Source organism: Neodiprion lecontei, chromosome 6 (assembly GCF_021901455.1).
Source record: "Neodiprion lecontei isolate iyNeoLeco1 chromosome 6, iyNeoLeco1.1, whole genome shotgun sequence".
NCBI classification, from domain to species: domain Eukaryota; kingdom Metazoa; phylum Arthropoda; class Insecta; order Hymenoptera; family Diprionidae; genus Neodiprion; species Neodiprion lecontei.
In genome coordinates, this window is record NC_060265.1 from 16552251 (window position 1) to 16574574 (window position 22324).

The 22324-nt window shown below is 40.0% G+C and overlaps 1 long non-coding RNA gene across 1 annotated transcript; it reads right to left on the reverse strand.

Annotated features, from left to right (window-relative positions):
* Positions 1–646: 646 nt before the first annotated feature.
* LOC124294970 lies at positions 647–22324 on the reverse strand. Its single transcript, XR_006904874.1, has 3 exons — positions 22203–22324; positions 18712–18717; positions 647–775 (listed from the first exon to the last, which is right to left on the reverse strand). It is a non-coding gene; the product is annotated as an uncharacterized LOC124294970 (long non-coding RNA).

The window sequence follows — 22324 nt, forward strand, 5'->3', positions numbered from 1 at the left end:
TGCTGGTGACTAAAAAATATTCAACGCTTAATCAACAATTGAATTAATATTAAAAATTAGCGTTGGCCCGAGAGTAGAAGAACCAATGAATACCGACGATCTATCGCTAATGTTAAGCCGATGCTCGATCAACCTTCGGCATTCAAACTTTTTTCGGTAATGGAAGAAGGCGTTGGTTAAGCGTCGGTGGTACAATTGGCTCGGATTCAGGTCTACAATTTATTTCGAGGCTCGGTAGTTAACAATTGCAGCCATCGTTGGCCGTATTTAGAGGATTGGCAAAATTTTCTAGGGTGGTTATCAGATTTCCTCGTACCTTGTAGGATAAACAAGACATTTGTGCGGAATTTGAGGAGGTGAAGTAGCGAATATATGACTAACATGTTAAAACACATCTGTGCTACATTGATCTGAAATATCCTGGGAAATTTTTTCCAGATTCTACAATAATCCATCAGATTCTAGGGAATACTTTCACCCAGGTATAATTAGGGGCAGCAACAAGACCGAGTTTCACAATACATATAAATTTCAGATTGCAGGATATCCAGGAGTATGTGGATGCATTGATGGTACGTTTATAAACATCCGTACATCCGCACATAAAATCAAGTCGACCTACGTTAATCGTCACGATACAACGGCATTGACTTTGCAAGGAATATGCGATGCGAAGAAGAAGTTCCTTGATGTATTCACCGGAATACCAGGAAAAATTCATGACGCGAGAGTATTTACTTTGTCATTTATTCGCCCTACCGTGCTATCAATGGGCCTAGATTGTCGCATACTCGAAGATTCTGCTTATCCGTTATGTGAAAATTTGATGACACCGATCCGAGATTACGGAAATTTAATAGATGAACAAAGAGAATACAACAGGCGGTTCTTTTCAACGGGAGTTTTAATCGAAAATGCTTTCGGGCTTTTGAAGCAAAGATTCAGGCAACTGATAAGAAGAGATATGTGGGGTGTTTTAAAGACATCGAAATTTATACTATCATGCTGCGTGATAATTTATGTATTGAAAGGAACGACTTCTTGGATGGAATTGAACATTACGTGACAAAACCTGAGCCTGAAGCAGAGTTTATTACAAACGATGAAGCTCGGCGTTTAGGTGTATGGAAACGCAATTTGCTGGCCAGGCAATTCATGTAAATATAGAAGCGTTGCGATTTGTAACGTACATCATTTGTAAATTTATAAGATTTGCAAAAAAATAATTTTGGCAACGTCTGATATACTGCATAAAAAATTCACCTACCGAAAATATTGAGGTCTAGATCATTAAAGGTGAAAAATTATTAAAATTGAAACTATCTATTTTGTTATAAATAATTTAATGAACTCCCTCGTTTTGTCTCCAAAAGCAATACTGTTGTGGTGAAAGTGTCAATTTTTTACAGTTGGATCTATCGTTGACGGAAATTGATGGTTGAAAAATTATGATGTGGAGTTAATTAACAGAAATAAAGATACATTCCATAAAACCTTATCTTTGCTTATATTTTTTGACTAACAAATTAACCTTATCAAACATTCTAACGAATGATAATAAAACATCACAAATAAATATCACAGGATACATTATCACAACATTGACGTGACATGATACCGATAAATAATCTCACCGGTTTGATTGTTCTAACCTGAAATAAGTTAGTCATGCAACAATGCTCGCTTTGAACATTTATCGGGGCCACACCTCTTAATGTTCAAAATCAAAATACCGCAAACAAGTATCACTGCAAATCTTGCAATTTAATTTGAGCTTGGCCCTTTTACGATATTTTTTGAAGTGAGAATTGATAATGTATCCAGTGATACTTGTTTGTGATACTTTGGATGAGACTCATTTTTACAGGTTGGAAGTAATATAACATTTTATAAATTAGAAGTAATAATATGACAAATAAATTTAAAGAATATAACAAACGATATCTGTTAAAAAATACAAGAGTTGGAAATATAGGAAATTTCTTCCACTGATGCGTACAATAAGCTTAAAAAAATAATATTAATACGATAATCATAAGCAATATTATAATAGCCAATTCGACTGATCACACTGGTGTGCACAGAGTATATTTTCATCTTTTTCTAAAGTGTATGGCAGAAAAGGGGGAGCGCTCTGAGAGCGGATCTGGAGTGTTTACTCGAGAACGCTATAAGAATCTCAAGTGCATAACGGTGCCGTCAACCCGCTTCGTAAACGAAATATACCTTCCTTTATTGATAGGCAGCAGGGTAATTTCACGCGGAAAAGATGTAACTAGAGATGTGAGTATGAAATGGGAATCGTATCCAGAAAAATTGTGAAACACCACGGGAATCATGTGTGTTTTCTTGTAATTTTAATTGCACCCCTTATGCGCAAGGCCACGATATTCGCTAGAGAAATGGCAATAATCGTGACACTTTTTATCGTACGGCAAAAACAGTTTCTCATAGATGTAACAATTTTTCGCGCGCGTGTGTCGATGCCGTTGCACTTGAGTCAACGGTTTCATAGGGATGATATTTTTAATTCGCGATTCTACGTTAACGGCCAAGTCACGAAGCTGCGTAACGAACCATTCGATACAATCGGTCCCCCGTTCGCTCACATATCCCGATAATGAAGCATCGTATGAGCAATGCACGTAAAATGCCACACTATGCGGAATATGCTCGTGGGATTTGTTTGCACCAGGTTTCAATATGCACTCGAGATACGCATAGACGACGAACGGTACCCGACCCTTATTTCGAAAACTTGTAAATTCCACATTTTTATTTTTATCCGAGAAGAGGATTCGCACCTTGTTCAATCGCATGCAATGGTCTCTATGACTATCATAGTTGCTCTGTACCCTGAAATGACACAAGCATCTGTCGCACAAAAATTGTTGAGCACAGACTGACAGTTGGCTGCCAACCAAACGTGACAGATTTTTAATCCAAGCAAAGTGGAATCGCTGTGTGTAATTGTTCAAATCAATATCACCAACATCCATCTCCTCGTCATCATTACTACACTCAACCATAAGTAGGTGAATCACGTCATCGGTTGGATTTGTCAAATTCTTACTCAAATAGAGCGGTACAATTACACTTTTTTCCCCTTTTACACTATCGCGAAAATCACATTTATCTTAAGATTGTTCAATTTTAGAAATTTCTCCACACTGTGCAAGGTCATGGGGAAACTTATGCCTGTACAATCCCACTCGTTGATATACAGCCTATATCTGGATGCATTCTCCGAATGGTTGTTTATAGGGTGTCTAGCTGCGGTCATAGCCCAGAGAAAGCAACGATCATCTTTGTTTTGAACGTTAACCACAGCCCTTTTCCGTTGAATATTCTTAGGTAGCGTAACAAAGGTTGAAAGACCACCGGTGAGAGGCTGGTGGCGGTTAATGTTAATCACCACATTGATAATTTCTATCATACTTCAACCGGAATCCCGTTGCTCAAAATCTTCAACCTTCACCAGCAGCTAATTTATTATTTTATCATTAAACCAGACTGCGAGACCCGTTGGAGGTATTATTATCTCATTCTTGGTGGTAAACTATTTCATATCCTCGGCTCTGGCCCCCTTCACGTTTTCAAATTTGCAGGTGAGGTTGACGTTAACTTTAATTTGACCCTCGTTCCGCTGTACTTTCCTCAGATGTTCGATTGGTGAGCACGCCGGCATCGATTAAAAACCCCATAAGATCGCGATGCTTAAGATTATTGACGATACCGGTACGAATCCTGCTATAGAATGCACCGTCAAGATCATCCCATTGGGTGCGATTGTGAATATTATCGGTGTCGCCAATCCCCGCGCCAACGATGGACCGACGAAGCTGTACAAACTTTGTCAACCAAAATTGTGGCAGTGAAATTTTACTCTGCATCGACTGCTTTTCGGAGGTGCGCGTATTTGGTGGGTTTATAAGATTTTTCAAAGTTAGAATAATGCGCTGCCCGATCTCGATCCAGTGTACAATATATTCGTGACTAGTTGCATCCCGCACCACCGTATGTAGGTGAGCGTTCGCCTCCGCCATCGACGCCATGAGATCCGAGCACAATTCCTGAACCATGTTTTCCACAGAAACATCACCTTAGAGGATGGAGAGCGAATGATCATCCCAATCGTACACACACCCTACACACACACACGCGCGCGCACGCACGTACACACACACACACACACAAACATTGCGTGGTAACTCTGATTGGATGGGCCAGTAACAGCTATTTATTGGGGATGGATTCACCCAATGCGCGGCTTGACCCGTAAGTATGCGAGACAATGATACAGCTCGAGTCTGCAAACGAATGAGCCTGAGCCTCATTATCATCACGCAATGCCACCCTTAATTTCTATTCAAAATAGTGAAATCGCTTCGCATCTGCCGCTAATTTTTGTTCATCAAAATGGGGGAAAAAGAAATCGTCTGTTCCACGCCAACCCGCAGGGTGGTGGTAGTGGTGGTAGGTGAGTTTATATAAATAGACGCGTTTCTACAACATCCAACATCATTCGACAAGTATTCGGCATTGAGTATTTCCAGTGAAAAAAAAAAACGTTACTTCACTTCTACAAACTTTTTTGTCGAATGGAGAATAAATAGATGGAGAAATAAAAAAGTGGAATTCTGGAGAATCCGGGTAAGTTCAACGATCAGTGAATAATCACCAATTCGAATAAAAATCCTACATAGTTAAGAGTTACTTTTCTTTCTTCAAAAATCATGAAGAAATGTGCAAGTCTAACAACGACAACAACAACAACAACAATAATACCGCGATCTCATCCGTCTAATTCTAGTATATCCATGAGATAATAAGCGAAATGCGGTGTATTCGATGCGAGCGGGATCACTTGAGGAGGAGCAACATCGGGTTGACAATCGAGGCAATGACAGCTTCGATTTGTTGGGGATCCGGTGGCTGCAAGAGGGTCGTTGGGGTGAGAAGCATCCGGCAACCGCCTGGGGTCACCAAGCGTGGCAGATCCCCAAGGGCTGTATGACTGTATACACCCAGGTAGCACAATCATATGGCCAGTACGTAACAAATACTTGAATCGTGTTCCCTCCTAAATCACAGCTACATCACATGTGCTCTACATGTACCGTATATGTACTCTATTATGTCCGCCACAAACCATTGTGGCAGCTATGTAACAGGCACAGAACAGAGATACGTATCAACGATATCACAGATGTAGATGAGATACATATCCTTCCGAGTCCGTTATGTATCATTTATGTTCTTATTTGTTGCATCCAACGCAGTAATATTTTATAGTGACAGATCAGATTTATAACTGCTACGTAATATATCCAAATCAGAGTCATGAAAATAACATACTCAATACATATCTGCTACCCCGCGTAACATCCTGCGATTCATTTTATGCGCACTTGCACATGTGCACGCTACTTAAAAAAAGTACACAAACACCAGAATATATATATATATATATATATATATATATATATATATATATATATATATATATATATATATATATAGAAAGGATTGTTTATTACCACCCAGAACATTGAAATAGAATGTGTATAAACGAAACCAGCTTGAAATGCCAAAGCATAACAAAGATACTAGAATATAGAAATTCAACATGTAGTGTCATACAAGTAACAATGTGGGAAACGAGTATATATTGCCGTTACACGCATTTTGCTTAATATACAGGTAAGAGCATATCAAAATTCAACGTGTTACAGCGAGAAATAAGTACACGCTCTTAGCATGGTTGTTCGAGTGTTTAATCACTTATCAAGAGTTCTCTTCTAACGCTAATCGAGATGGGATGAGTGAGTGAGAGGGCGAATGAATAAAACCTTAATTTGCGAGACAAGGAAAGGATGCTTGCTGCGGCATAATTTCCCTCACGAGACAGAAGGAAAAGCCGAAGCAAGTCAAATATTTATTCAACACAAATCAAATTGACAGAATACAAGGCAATAAATTCGCTGACATGTTTTTTCTTAACTAAATTGAATGATCATTCAATAATATTAAACTAGTTTACCAAGTACGGATTTAAATAAATAAAACGCCGCAACTTCCGACGGTCACGTGGAAGCGGGGTAACGGGGAGCGTCCAAGATGGCCCACAGCCGTGCATCCAGCGGCCCCGACGTCTCGGGGATCCAACGCTGAGATGCTCGAGCAACAGATCTGTCGCCGCGTCGACGTTCGCCCCGGGAACGGGCACCTCCGATCACCGGAGGATGGACCGCGTCCCCACAAACTAAAACTAGGCACGCGCGAACCTTGAAACTACGCGGAACGAAAAAGATGATGCAATCGCGACGCACGAACAGAAAGAAAAGCTTCACAACACGTCCTACCTATCCGAGCGCTCGATCCTAACTAACTCACGCTATACCCCCACTTAACACAGCAACCGCCGCCACGCGGCCGCGAACCCTCAACGTCGCGGGGCCCGAGCGGGTGATGCAAATAAAATTCATAATTCTTTTTTCGATTGGGTTTGATGGCTGTAAGTACTTGTCAAAAAAGAAACTCTACAAAAATTTGAGCTTTAAAAAACATTTTTTAGAGTTCGTTCGGAAGACTAATATTTTTTTTCTTGTATATATATGTATCAGTTAGGTTGAAGATTTTTCTCACGTAAACATAATTATGTAATAAGACTATTGATTCCTTGAAACACACAAAAAAAGAACCGTTCGAATATATGAAGTACATTAGCAATGGTCCATAATTGTTACATGAAAATAATTATGTAACGAAGATACAAATACTTTGAAACACACTAGAATGAATCCCTTGACACATATCTGTGACGTTAACGACGATATATTTTATTTATGTATACGTTATTATGTAACAGATATATCAATTCTTTGGACCACACAAAGACGAATGCTTTGAGACACAAATGTTACGTCACGTCTGTTCTGTGAATTTAACATAGCATTTTCACGTAGCGGTTACATTACACTAACGTCAACGTACCTTAAAGGGCACATACAACATATCAGTTATGTACCTAACCAGATATATCATTGACGTTTTCATTGTGATCTAGCAGCTACATAAACGAAGCAAGTGTGCTGCCTGGGCAATTTATAAATAAAGAAAAGTCTTCCAAAATTTTCATTCTTTGTCTGCGTATGGTATTTCGCACCCAAAACCTGTACCCATAGTTTTTAGGTATTTCTAATTTAGTAATAATAATAAGGCGCGTTCTGCCCCCGACGTTCGATGTTTGTTTTTTCTGCTTTGCTGATTATCAACATAACGTCAGCACTATTCTGATTGGTTTTTACATTGTTGGGTTTGTTATAAATGCCATACTTGAGGATGCTTGTTCCGAGCTGGAGCAGGGTGTTGAAGGGGTGATTATCGGCTTCAAGGGACCGATACACATATAACCCCCATGCACGCATTTCACACGATAAACTGGGAGATTCTCCGATGAGAAAGCTCAAAGAAAATTGAAAATCTTGGCATGCGAATCGGTGAGAAGTTGATGGAAAATACCACCTCTTTACCCTGGGATAAATTCACCTGTAACCCACTCACTGCCGATAACTGGCACATAGATCGGTTACCCTGGGGTAAATCGACCTGTAACTGATGGCCCACTCACCTCCGGTAAATAACATACAGACCGGTTACCCTGGGGTGAATCGACCTGTAACCGATGACGACCTACCCACCGTCGGTAAATAGCACACAGACCGGTTACCCTGGGGTAAATCGATCTGTAACCGATGATCTACCCACCGTCAGTAAATAGCACATAGACCGGTCACCCTGGGGTAAATCAATTAGAACCCCTCGGCCGGTAACGTGTCGGTGCAGTGATCTGTGATTAGAACCAGCATATCCTGTCCACTGTGGAGGAAGATTTATACTCAATATCTGTCGAATATACTGGCAGTAAGGTATTTTTTAATAAATACTCTTGCCACGGTCTGTAAATAACATTTATATTGTAACCTGGGTTTTTCTACTCTATCGCCCAACTAGAGAAGTTGACAACTACGAACCAATGTTTACAATAATTTGTCGTTCGCGGTGATCCCAGATCAAGTGGTCGTAACGTAACTAATTTATTTGGGCGCCAGGTGCACCACTGCACTAATTTTTACGAACTCGAACTCGGTCTTATCGCTACACCTCCGCTTACTGCAGTATTGTGAAAAGGGTACGGGTCATTTGAAAGAGAGAGAGAGACACTCGATACTATTCGTTAATTTAACGAAATAAAACAAAAATGATATATTCTGCCAACATTAGCAGTGCAAAAGAAAGATAATAAAACAAAAAGTTGTCAGAACGCTGCGACAATCCTAAACGAAATTAAACAAACATGATTTCGCTGTTCAGGAATAACAAAATAACATGCTCTTATTGAAATAAAGAATTTTCATAATTATCCTAATTGATTGTCTGTTTTAAACGCGATACAAAGTATTTCGTGACTCAATGAATACTCTTGATAAGAGTTGCTGAATAAAAGACTCTAATGTAAAATTGTAGCACATCGAAAATTATTATGACGTTACGAAATTTAACAAAACATTTCCTCAACTGTGTCGTTACTGATCTAAAATTTTACTTTCTAACTACTAATTAGAAATTGGATACTTTAATTACAGTGCAACCAAATCGAACAGTTAACTCATCAAACAAACTCGATCCAAATAAAAAACATAGTCGTGAATCCGTAAATCATAGCACAATCGTCAACATCAAACCAAAACGCAGTTAATATGCAATGAAGTCAAATTCCAATTCACTGAGGCATAATCATCATCGTAAAATTCGATATCGTAATCTTAACCGTAACTAACTTAATTCGTAACCCTCAACCAAACCGTAATTTTTGCACTCTACTAAAATTGCCCGTAGTCGTAATACTTTATTGTAATAAATTCGTCAACTAAATCCGTAACCGAAATCAAATCAAATCATACTCGTAATTCCTTCACACAAAGCGTAATCGTAACCGTAACTCTCCATTCTAATCGTAACCGTTATCATAAAATCTGTAATACAGAGCGTAGTCGTTACCGTGAAGTCGAATTAACAATTCGTAATAACAACCACAATCGAATTCAACAACGTAATCGAAATTATAAAGCAAATCTATCTAGTCGTGAACACAATTCATCCAAAACTCATCATTTCGTAAGCTTAATCATAAACGCAACGCATCCGAAATTCGTAACATTATTCATAACATCCGAAACAATACAGACGCTACTCCGAACTCTCACGCATGATGATCCGCGACACTATTCGAAAAGCGACACTGCACAATCTACAGACGAAACTTGACCTGTTACAGCTGGATTTTAGCTGTATGATATTCATAACAAATCGATCGTTAAACAAAATCCTGACTCTAATCATAATTTTTCGTTATGAAATCAAATCATTAAGCACTACGGTCATCGGCAAACCGATTTCGAGCACTTGTTAACGCCATTCAAAATGGCTATCCATTACTCGGCAAGGCACTAATATTCTACACTCGAAATTCGATCGCAAGAAATACGCAACACTTAATCTCCGCAAAGAACCATCACAAAAAAGTGCCAACAGAAATAATATTGCATGGCAAAAAGCGCAATTAACAAAAATCGCAACAAAACTTGAAATAATAGAACCTTTTAATGTACCAAACGCCAAGACGAGAGTAATTCAAAATCTATTGATCTGCCTCAAAGCGGATCTCTTTGCACCACCTGTCACGGACATCCCGCATTGCAAGAATTGGTAATAATTTGTGTTAGAGCTGGAACATTTGTCATAAAATGTAACAGTTTTATATCCTCTCGTAGGAACCTGCCGGGGATCATTTAAATGAGTACGAAATTCATCGTGCAGCGTAGCCCGCCTTGCGCGCTTGGCTTCCTTATCGGCAGCAGTGCTCAAATTACGCGATTATATGCACTTTATATGCACTGTCGCCGAGCCCGGCGAGCGGCCGTGTGAGCAGTCTCAATACTGCTTCCCGGCGTAACGCACGCCTAATTTTGCTTATACATAAATTTAATATAACGTTAACGCCCGCACTCACCATTGTTGTTATCAATTATAACGTAAATAAACATATGAATATATATGTAATCGTTGCGTAATATTCAAATGACAAATTGATTCGCAATCAATTTTGCCTGTTGTGCAATCTGATGCGCACTTGACGCAACATTTCGATGCAGCGCTTATCGACAGAAGTAGTGTATATACGACAGTTCTGGACCACACAATGGCAGCGTTCCCCCTAGTTCCCCTTTAGCTCTCCCCTAGCTCCCCCCTCGCTCCCCCCTCGGCACACAGACCTCCCCCCTCGTTCCCCCTCGACTCGAGGCGCTACCCCCCTCGCACCCCCCTAAATCCGCGGCGCTGGCCCGCAGTTCCCCCCTAAAACCGCGGCGGTGCCCCCCTCGCTCCCCCCTAAGCCCGCGGCGCTACCCCCTCGCTCCCCCCTGACCGTTTGATCATTCCGCGGCTTTCCGCATGATTACTATTTTCATAGGATTTGACACACACACACGCGCACTCACAAAATTATTGAATTCGAAAATAAATAAATTAATTAATTAATACAAAATAAAAATCGAAGGGTCGATGATGAGCTTCAGATTTATCGATTCCTTCCGTTTCATGGCCAGCAGTCTTGACAAACTCTCGTCATATTTGGCCAATGCCGATAAACATATAACGCGTAAATTCTACAATAATCCGACTCAGTTCAGTTTGACAATGAATTATTTGCTTAGTCAGATGAGCAGCCATTTTGATTTTTTGCTTAGTTAGATGAGTAGCCAATTCGATTTTTTCACCGTCGGATGAGCAGACATTTTAAATTTTTTATTGTTCCTCGTCACACAATCACCACGAAATTGTTACCACTGATCTTACCGACAGTTAGTGTTACCGGGTGTTGCCACAGGTTTGTGGTTCGTATATGGTGCCTCCACAGCATTATCGATTAAGCAATAATCCACCGATCGACTCTGCGTGATGTTTCCAATGCTCGATGTAAGATGGAGACTTTTCTTCACAGCCACTTTGTCAAACACCTGTTTCTGCACAAGGCATTTTTAAAAATGCTAGAGAAGTTTCGGGTCTGGATTACATAATTTTCAAGCTACCCTATGATTTGACAAACTTATCACTTGAATGTAGAGCTACTAATGTCTGGTTGACACACAATTACCATGGAATATCATGGAATGCTGGCAAGAAATCGCACGAGGATGTGCCAAAGATTGTGAGAGAAATGGTGAGAAATGCGTATTACGTATACGTCAAAGGGGAGGAGAAGAAAGCATGGCTGACGGAGATCATCGATGGTACAACGAGGGTTATTAATATGGAAGATTTGCACATCAAATCCCCTGCACTGGAAAAATTGAGGCATGTGGAAGCGGCATCCTGGCATGACTTGAACCATGGATACTTCCCATCGAATAATATCTGGAAGCATGCGGAGAAAGGAACGATTTGGTACGATGACAATCCTGAATACTACCCGGCATACAACTGCGCCTTTGAAAATCTGCAGCGACTTAGGAGTTGGTATTTGAAGGAGTGTACCAGCTCCCTCGAGAAATCCTTCCGTCTGTACAAAGAATTGGACGGTTTAAGGGCAATGATATCTGAGGATATAGCTTTTTTACCAAAAGCATTCATCTACACGTTCGCATCAAACGCCATCAATGATATGTGGGATAAACTGTCTGAGAATATGAAAATGGATGACAAGATCGCCAGTTGTCGCAGATGCCTCCTGCATTATACACCAGGACCCGATGGCGATATACACATAGAATTAAAATGGAATATTCAATACAATTATTTAACTATCTAGGAAATACAATTTATTACAATTATATACCAGTTTATACATAGAATTAAAAATGAAATTATTTACATAACCAGAAAAAAAAAATAGAATTTGATACAACTATGCATATATCTTTATAAGTTTTATCTATTTTTTTCATATAAATTTATCTGGTGGGAAAATGTAAAAATATTATGAATCTTATTTTGCTGTAAAATACAGGATGAATAATTGTAAATTTTATTCTTCAATATAATCCTCATTATCACATACATTCTATAAAGTACTCACAAAAGTAGAAACTCGTTGAAGTCTTCGAGACGATTTAAAAAGCGCAAAGTATAGAAATTTCGTTGCACAACACGTTAGCTCGCCGAAAAAATTAGGTAAAGGCTTACCCGACTATAAGATTGCGCGAACGGAGGAGCAAGATGATGATTACATCTACTGAGATGCAAATATTTCAAACGGCGATTACGAGCATGCTAAAAATGTTTAGGGAGAATTCCATTTAGAGCCAATGCAGAACTATAGAGATTGATAAATGTAAAAACGGTGATCTGACCGGATGTCTCAAAACATATGATTTAGCCTGGACTTGCTTTCGACGCTATGCTGAAATACACGGGAGTAAATTTACAACTTTTAGACGACCCTGAAATGGCGTTATTTATAGTAAGGAGCATTCGAAGCTGCGTAGCACAATGTTCTAATCGACACGCTCGGGCCAGTAACAGGTTTATGGGCAAAGATTTTGATCCTGGTAACGTGGAATCGTATCTCATGTATTTTGACGTAAATAATCCATACGGTTCGTTCGAGTGGAGGCATAATCCTTGTTGAGGTTGGCTATCCTGCTCGACTGTAAGCGCCTGCGCGCGCACATGTACCTCGGTCTCCTTCTGAGGCGAGTCAGTCGCTCTCGAAATCTCGAGCAAGAATCACGTACTATATAAATATATGAAAGTTTAATAAAGGGTTTCTATTCGTGTACTATATATTTTGTATGTTTCTTTACCCGCTTCCTGCTTTCTCTACTCGTATAGCCACGACAACTATACTCGACAATTGGTTCAACAATCCTGTCGATATATCAACTCACCCGGACGACCCACCGATCGGTTACAGCCTGAACCAATGGATATCCGAATATCTTATTATGAGATTATACAAAAGCAAAAAGAATATTAAATCCTAGGGATATGGATCCAATAAACCGACGTCTAATTTTCCCTTAAGAAAATAACTGAATAATTTATTATCGGTCTCGTCTCTGAAAAAGAGAGTAAATAACAAAAATCACCTAACGATCCATGTACATCTACCTACATATCTATATTAACAAAACAGAAACACCAGGCGCATTACTACACATAATGGTTAAAAGCTATTTTCGCTGGAACGTTTTTCCGACCTATAGTCAGCTCCCTAGCAGTACAATTCCTCCAGTGCGAAATTACAATTGTGTTGGCAACTTATCTTGACCAGGTGCTTTGTCGATTGTTGGCTCTTTCTTTTAAACTCCAGGGACTCTCGGGTGGTGAGTTGGCGGAGAATTAATTTTTGGACTCGTCAGGTGGTCAAATAGATCGGGATATGCCGACGGTATCCAGTTCACGTTCCCCTCCCTTCCTCCTTCTCAGGTTGTTATGGATTGTCACTCAACTGGTCTCTTCAACGTCCCCGGAGAGAAAGAGAAAGAGATCCCGTTGTCACCGAAGATCTTCCCCCTTTCACTGGCCGAGCGAGTACCGCGACCGTATCGGCAATTAACGCCACTGGGCGCCGCGTCACCTGTCTCCTCTCATATGACATTTTAGTGGCCTAATAAGGCCGCGAATATTCAAATTACGCATCGCCACTTACACTATAAAGCTTCACAAGGATCAGAAAGATTTTACCTCTTTTGTCTCGAGCATTTCACACCTCGGGGTCTGATAAAGGATGGGAACAATGGAAAAATTATAACCGAATTCATCGGGGATACAAGTAAAACTGGGCACATTTACCGTCAAAGTGAGCAAACGTGCCAAGGATGCCGAAAGTGCAACGTTGAACACCATCACGTTTAACGATTATAAGCACCGCCTGGGAAGGCTTAAAAAGAGTTGGTCCATACCACAATGCCTAATACGTAGCAAAAAATAAGAAAACAAAATACCAAGTTAGCTCCATTGTACTGAAAAAGTGATGCCGAGTTGGCAAGACGGTAAAATGCAACTGGTACCTGGACAAACAGACGCCACACCTTGAGAGGTTCACCGCCACCCCCCACAATAAACTAACCGTAGAATAGAACTGCGGACATAGAACTACTGTAAGGACAACCCTTAATCAAACAAAGACATTTCCTCATCAATACGATAGATCTATGTGAAACTGTACACATTTACCACCACGGATGAGGATGAACCGAAAATATGGCAACGCTGGTAAAGTGAGTAAGCCTGTCAAGGATGTAAAAATTCAACGGTAAATAGCATCACGTTTAATGATTATAAGAACCATCTGGAGGTTTACAAAGAATTGATCCATACCTCAATGTCTAATACGTATCAAAAAAAAATGAGAAAACAAAACGCAAAGTTATCTCCATTGTACGGAAAAAATTGACGCTAAGCTGTTAAGACGGTAATATGCAACTGATACCTGGACAAACAGGCACCAGACCTTGAGGGCTGTGCTGCAACCCCGCAATGAACTAGCCGTAGGATAGAACTGAGGGCATAGAACCGTTGTAAATATATGCGTTTGACACCCAGGGCGATCCTTCATGAAGCAGAGACGTTTCGCTAGGAATACGATATTGGGCAGATCGAAGTTTCAAAATGCGAATACCATGTAAATTCATATATTCATCAATTATTCATTTATTAATATTATTAATATTGAGCAATTATTCATATTTATTCGTTGACCACGAGAAAAATTTTCAGAAAATGAAAAAAAAATTTCAGAACACTTTTTTCCCATTTGATGAACATGTTACGTCTTCCAGACTTCATATTCCTTTCCCACACTCTTAGTTACATTACGCTCTGTAGTCTACTCTTATGGTTCGCAAGTCAGCAGATTCTTCTCTAACTCGCGGCTAGCTTACCTTCTATATCCCGCTAAGCTTCGCAGATCTATCCTGGCGCCCAAGTAAGACACCTATCCCTCTAAACCAAAACTATACCTTTTTCCCTCTACCGACTCTGTTGCATTGACTACTAATAAACAATCATATACTTTAAATTGTTTACCTTCCCTAAATACCGATCCCGTTCTATTCCATTCACTTCCTGCATTGGGAGTAGTAGCACGCGAGTGCATAGTCGACGTGAACGGACCCTATAATAGTCAAATAACACCTTGGCTGGGCGTGGAGTAAGCTCCGATTACCGCTCATCGGAGCCTACGCATTCTACCCTTTAACATTTTGGTGGCAGCGGTTTTGCCTGTCGACCTACCCCTCAGTGCATTGCTGCATGTTTTCTACGAAAGTGTTCAGTGCTCAAAATTTCTAACGCCGTACCAATCAGTGATAGCCGTGTTGCAAATGAACTCCGGCCCCAAAGTACTGTTACAGGCATGCTGAACCTATTCAACTTGCCACGAACATAGGCTCTGCAGAGTCCCCAATTTCAATAACTCCGTCACATTTTTGTACTATTGAAATTCATCATTATGTACGACGTCGAATAACTGTGTAGCGAGTGGAAATTCAGTGCGATAGCCAAGTTAAGCCGCACACCGCATCTGAACACATCACCTTTCGAACCGGCAAATATTGAATGGACCCCTCCCGCTCATTCGGACTCCTGCAACCTTGTTAAGACGAGAATCTAGACCCGAGAGTAGTATCGCCCTAAGACCCGGATTACCACACTTATTTATCCACACGCCACGGAGTACCTCATCTATACCCTCCTCGTGCCGACGCATGGCGTGTATCGCCTCTTCAAGTTTCACCTGCGTCCAGCTGCCTACAACCATGCTGTACTCTGTTTTTGCGTGCACCGTCGCCCTGTAAGTCTACTCTAAGTCTTAGTGTTAAGTTGATATTTTTATTCCTGTACTTGCAATACCCTGCTTAAATCAACATGGCACCAACTAACGAAACTGGCTCAAATTTTTGGTCAGTAAAAGATGTCTTGCCGACAATCCCCCCTTTCGACGGCCACAACATGCCCTTTGACTCATTCCTAGAACAATTACATCGCGTGGAGACTCTTGTAAAAGCTTCGGATAAAATGACTTTCGCCAAATTTCCGCAATCAAAGGCTACAGGCCCCGCTTTCCAATATTTGATAGGCATTAACTGTAATGACGTCGAGGACCTCATAACTACCCTTATCCGAGCATACCGCTCGGATATCCCCATATGCCAGTTATCTGCTCAATAAGATAGAATTACACAACAACCATATAAACGCATCATAGATTACTCGTGCAGAATAAGAGCAATATCAAAAGAGCCATATTGAGCTGGAACCGCCACATTCGAAAATCGAAAAATCTCCTATGGAATAATCAAGGGCTAATTAAAGGCTAATTAAATGCTCTATTTTCGAATTAAATGCTTCGCGTTTTTCAAAAGAAACCTGTGGCGGTGCCAGCTCGACATAAACCTGGAACCGCCACACCGAAAGAAACGGAAAACACGTGAAATTTCGGAAAAGTTTTAGGGTCATAATTGAGGCTCATTGAAGGCTCTTGGAATTCCTCATCTTTGGATTAATTGCTTGGCGTATTTTAAAAAAAACCTGTGGCCGTGCTAGCTCGAGATGGACCAGACTTAAAAAAAAACGGGAACGAGGTCAAGTTTCAAAAAAGTGTGACGGTTATAATTGGAGGATAATTAAAGGCTCCCGAAATGTTGACCGCTCGAATTAACTGCTCAACCCCCGAGGGGTGGAAACCACCTCAAAACTAGAAGAATCGGTGTAACTCATGGACGTAACAACTTACGGAGTTCGTACAGGCGCCAAAATTACTCTAGAATTAAAGGCTCCCGGAATATCACCCGCTCGAATTAATTGCTCCACCCCCGAGGGGTGGAAACCAACACAAAACTCAAAAAATCGGGGTAACTTTTGGAGGCAACAACTTACAGATTTCGTACGGGCGCTAAAATTACTCTAGAATTAAAGGCTCCTGGAAAACCATCCGCTCGAATTAACTGCTCCACCCCCGAGGGGTGCAAACCACCTCAAAACTCGAGGAATCATTGTAACTCTTAGACGGAACAAATTAGAGGGTTTTTAAAGGCGTTACATTGATTTCTTAATCATAGGCTCTCCACTGCATAGTTCAAAAGTTTGTGTTACAGAAAATCCATACAAGTCGAAGTAATCCATCTCAATTACCAGATTTCGGTCACTTCAAAACAGTGCATTATTGAATTGTCTCTGATAACAGAAGAATTTTCAACAACACAAGCCCTGCAAAAATCAGCAGAGAAATTTCAATGAATTTCAGGGTACACAAAATTTTTAAGCGTTCAGTTGATTTCATGTTTTGTCAACGATCAAACCGATTATTCTGCTCTTTTAGTAGTACAAAATAATTCAAGTTTCACGAGACCGTTTTCCAGTATAGTTCACTACTTCGTCGCTATCAGAAATCACGAAACCCCTTTTCAATCCATGATTCCCGAGTCTATTTTAAATTGAGTAATTTCTGGTTTTGTCCGTAACTTCGTGCTGGTGCATAAAAATGCAGTGCTATTGGATCAGGTGTCAACATTGTTGAAAATTGTTCATCGCTCACAAATCTGTTGCGATAATGTGTTCTGCCCGTATAAGCCAGTCACAGTCATCCAAACCATATTTCACCCTACGTTGACTCAGTTCATTTCCGACGATATCGCCCCTGATCCATTGAATTGTAAATCAGTGATAATTAATAATAACAATATTAATAATAAAATATGACTTAATCATGATCACAAAAATGCAGGCGAACAGAGGGTATTTCGACAATTAGCAAAAAAAGCTTGTCAATGCCTAAGCGCTTGAAGTAAATTCACTTAAATGACCTGTGTTAAATTCCATTATGTATCAAAAACTCATCAATTTTATTCACCGGTAATTGCTTGTAGTACACATTGTTAATATTAAATCTCATCGGTAGGAAAAAATCATTTTTATCCAGCAAAATAGCTACTGGTACTCAAATGATACCGGCTTTATGGTCAGTATATATTTTAGTTCGCAAAATCAGACGGATTCAAGCAATACGTCGCTATCAAAGCCAGGCCGCCGTCAGCGCGCGACAATGTTGCATGCCGCATTGTTCTTCGCAGCTCATCGTCAGGCCAGCTCACGAAATCGGCGTTTTTGATCTTTTTCGAATATGAAGAATTGCAAGAGGTCGTGATTCTCAGTCGCGTTCATTCTTTCGTATGGAGACATACGATTCGAATTATTATCGAATTTAAACTACATTCCTAAAAATGCTGCGGGGTCCAGGAAAACCGTTCAAAGTGGACCGAAAGGTCGTGGATTAGTGCAATACGGAGATGAAATTCGGTGATATTACGTCCCGATAAAAAGATCGTGTCAAAATTATATCCAGTGTGGAATCTGATAGCTAAAGAGTTGAACAGTCAGCTTTCGGCACGGACACTCTATTCTATGGCGTGTGATTATAATATTTGCAAACAGATATTATCATCTGATTGTCAGCCTGACTACAATGATTTGCACGATCTAAGTGCAAATGAGAAAGATGTTGACTCTTCTGGAAAAGTTGAAGACGATTCGACCATAGAGCCAGGGTCACAAAAAGTCATCGTTTGGGCGAAAAAAGATGAGTTCGAGGAACTCCTCGAAAGAAAATTTTATAGAAGGCGAGATGCAGCTAGATGCAAAACGTACGATCGTCTCTGCACTACGTTCAAGCCGGGTCTTTGGCAATACTGGTTGACAGATCAGATTTGGAACGAAAGCCGATTAAAATGTGCATTCAATTTCCATAATTCGAAGATCACGCAGAATGGTTCCAGCGGTTCAGCAAACGGTATGTATACTGTTACATCTGTGGCAGACAGGCATAACCGAATAAGTCCATAAATTGCGATTTCGAGAAACCGCGATTTTAAGTTACAGATACTCTGCCGCATCGGGAAAATCGGTTCCAGAATTAATTACTGTTGGAAGCCATTCTATTTCATAGAAGATCGAATGTAGCAATATCATTCAAATAATAGAGTCATTATTTTGTCGCTACCAAACTGAAACAATTCAACTTATTCGGTTATGGCGGGAACCAGTGGACTTATTCGGTTATGCCGGGAAAATGGACTTATTTGGTTTAGCAAAACCACTATATTTCCATACAGATAAACAAATGTCGACAATTATATATCTTAAAATAAAATACGGATCATAAAGTCCAAATTCCGGCATAAACTCATTTTTCCAAAAAATGGACTTATTCGGTTACGCCTGTCAGCCACAGAGATATATTGGCATTTTATTCGTTACTACTTGCACAGAGATATAATACCCCGATGCTGGAATTAGCATCCATCGTAATGATAAATATACCCTATACGATCTAATGACACGTATATAGTCGGACTAATAATAATAACAAGAAACAAAAGTTACATGTAAAATTAAACCTAAAAAAAATTAATAAAACTATAAAACTACAAATAATAACTAAGGATACAACCTATTACAATTATGATCTGAACCTATGACTAAAGAAGAGTAACTAAACGATATAAAAGTGGTTTCATCCAGTTGGACATAATATACATACATGAAACTGACATTGAATAAAAATACTAGTAACAATCACGAAAATTACACCACGAATATTTAGAAAGTGAACTGTAGCAACGGCAATAATAAAAAAAATATTCATAATGATAGTAATATATAATAATATATATAATAATGATAACGATAGTACTAATAAAGATAAAGATAATAATAACAGCAACAGCAATGACGAATGCGAATTTTTCTCGTATCTTTGTTTATAACAACGACGAATTTCAAATATGTTTATAACAGTCGAAAAATTCGTTTTCTTTTCGAAAAAAAAACTTGCACTTTTTGAAACATATTTGTTATGTTGAGATCATTTTTCTAAACCCACGCTTCTCACCCCTTCTCGGGGGCTGGCTGATATTGTTGCCACGGTCCGCGGTACCGACCGCACATACACGGGCGCACACTCGTGTGCCTGAACAAAAACGCATCTCTAGCTAGACAATACTACGAAACGCACATTTACGAGTGAAAGTGAAAATGAGTATGTGCGGCCGGTACCGCGGACCGCGGCAACAATATCGGCCAGCTCCCGAGAAGGGCCGAGAAGTGAGAGCGGAGAAGTGCTGATATTCAATTCGTAAACGAATAATAATAATTCACCCAGACGAACAAAAGGGCAATTTTCGTGGCGGCAAATCGAGATGAAATGCTGCACTCGGATTGGCCTTGCGCTATCGCTTATAATTAAAAATCTATGCGTCGGACGAGCTTTCGGTTAAGAAATTTTCGGATGGATTTTAGCTAGGTATCACGCTGGCTGATCCGTGGGTCCTGATTTAGGGACACCCTGTATATACCGTTATCGCGCGACAACTTTGCATGTTGCATTGTTCTTCGGAATTCATCAGCAGGCAACCTACAAAATATTATTAAAATCATTAAACTACAAATAATATCAAAGTATATAACTAATTATATAATCTAAACCTACAAGTACAGGAAAGTATGTTAAATTAAAAATATTAACAAATGTGTAAAACTGAACTGAAAAAAATCAATAGAACCATCGAACTGCAAACTAATAACCAAAGATGCAACTTACTATATAATCCAAATCTACAACTACAGAAAAGTATGTTATATTAAAAAAATTAAAAATATGTAAAATCAAACCGACAAAAAATTAATAAAACCATTAAACTACAAATAATAACTCACTTGTTGTGTAAGAAAAATAATAACTGAATTGAAATTGAAATCTTAAATTTACAAAAATGGTCGTTTTCGGCCTGGTAATAGTTCTTATTAATTTTCGTTCAATGTTCTATAGGTACCTGCAATTGTGGAGGGAAACGAGTCTGCAAAATTGACAACGGTATCGATACTGCCAGTGACAAAACTCGTCTCGAATGTATTGTGACGAAAGGCACCGGAAAGTGTGGTAAACGACACTTACGTGCGCCAATTCGACGAGATATCGCTAAAGAATTGTGCACGAAATCAGCCACAATATACCGTGCCGAAAAAGCGGACACGTTGATGTTACCAGGGGATTCTGAGCCTCCTCACCTGCCCAAGAAAAGTGCTTTGGTTAACGCTAAGCATGAATATATATTGTCACAGTACTTACATCGTGACCCAATTCAAGCATTGCAAATTATGAAACTGAAGTCAGAGCAAAATACAATTCACGTCATCGGGGTGGACCCGCTCCACCTTTTTCACTGGACTAACCATCAGCTCCATGTCTATAGAGCCTACGCAAAGGAAGAGCCAGTCTGCATTTCGATCGACGCTACTGGCAGCATTATAAAGTCGATAGAAAGGACCGATGGTTCGAAATCCAAGTCCATTTTTTTGTACCACTGTGTAGTACATAATCGAAATGGACAGTTTTCAGTTTCTCAAATGCTCAGCGAAAAGCACACCACTGTGGCAATTTCATACTGGTTACCGGAGTGGGCTTCTCAAGCTGCTGCATACCCGAAAGAAGTTGTGTGTGACTCATCCAAGGCGTTATTAGGAGCGGCGGTTAGGGTCTTCACGGACTGCAAAACTATCGAGGATTATGCCAACGCATGTAATCATCATACCTCTACGTTGCCACAATGTTACATCAGACTTGATGTAGCTCATTTTCTGAAGATGTACGCAGATTTTCTAAAAAATTCTCCGAGACGAGTTAAGGTATTTTACATGGCGGTATTAGGCCAATTTTTACAAGTCCGCGACATGCGTTCTGCCGGCGAGATGTTGAAATCGCTGTTGACGGTGGCACGATGTGAGATAGACGGCAACTTATCTTCTGGTCAGCAGTCACAATGTGATTACCATAAATCGAGGCTAAAAAATACCATCAACCCGTCGTTGGAAGCTTTTGAAGAGGACGATAGCCCGCCAATCGAAACTCTCCCGGATGATAAAAGCATCTTTGAAGACATTGACGTCGTCAATTATTGGTGGTCATGGGGTAGAGACATTGACCTAGAAGTAAAAAGCGTGTCAAGAATTGAAGAGGGCGATCACGATAATGCGCATTATTTACTTGCGTTTGCAGATCGCCTGTTGAGAGATATTCGATGGTTCCCATTATGGTCGAGTGTATGTCGTGACCAATTTGGCTACGGCCGAATGCCTGTTACAAGCGCGTCGGTGGAAAGTGAGTTTAGCATAATTAAAACTCACCTATTGAGGAATGATTCTAAGCCGTTGAGGGCGGACGTATTTGTGGCCAAGCATATCAATTACATCAATGGTCGAACGA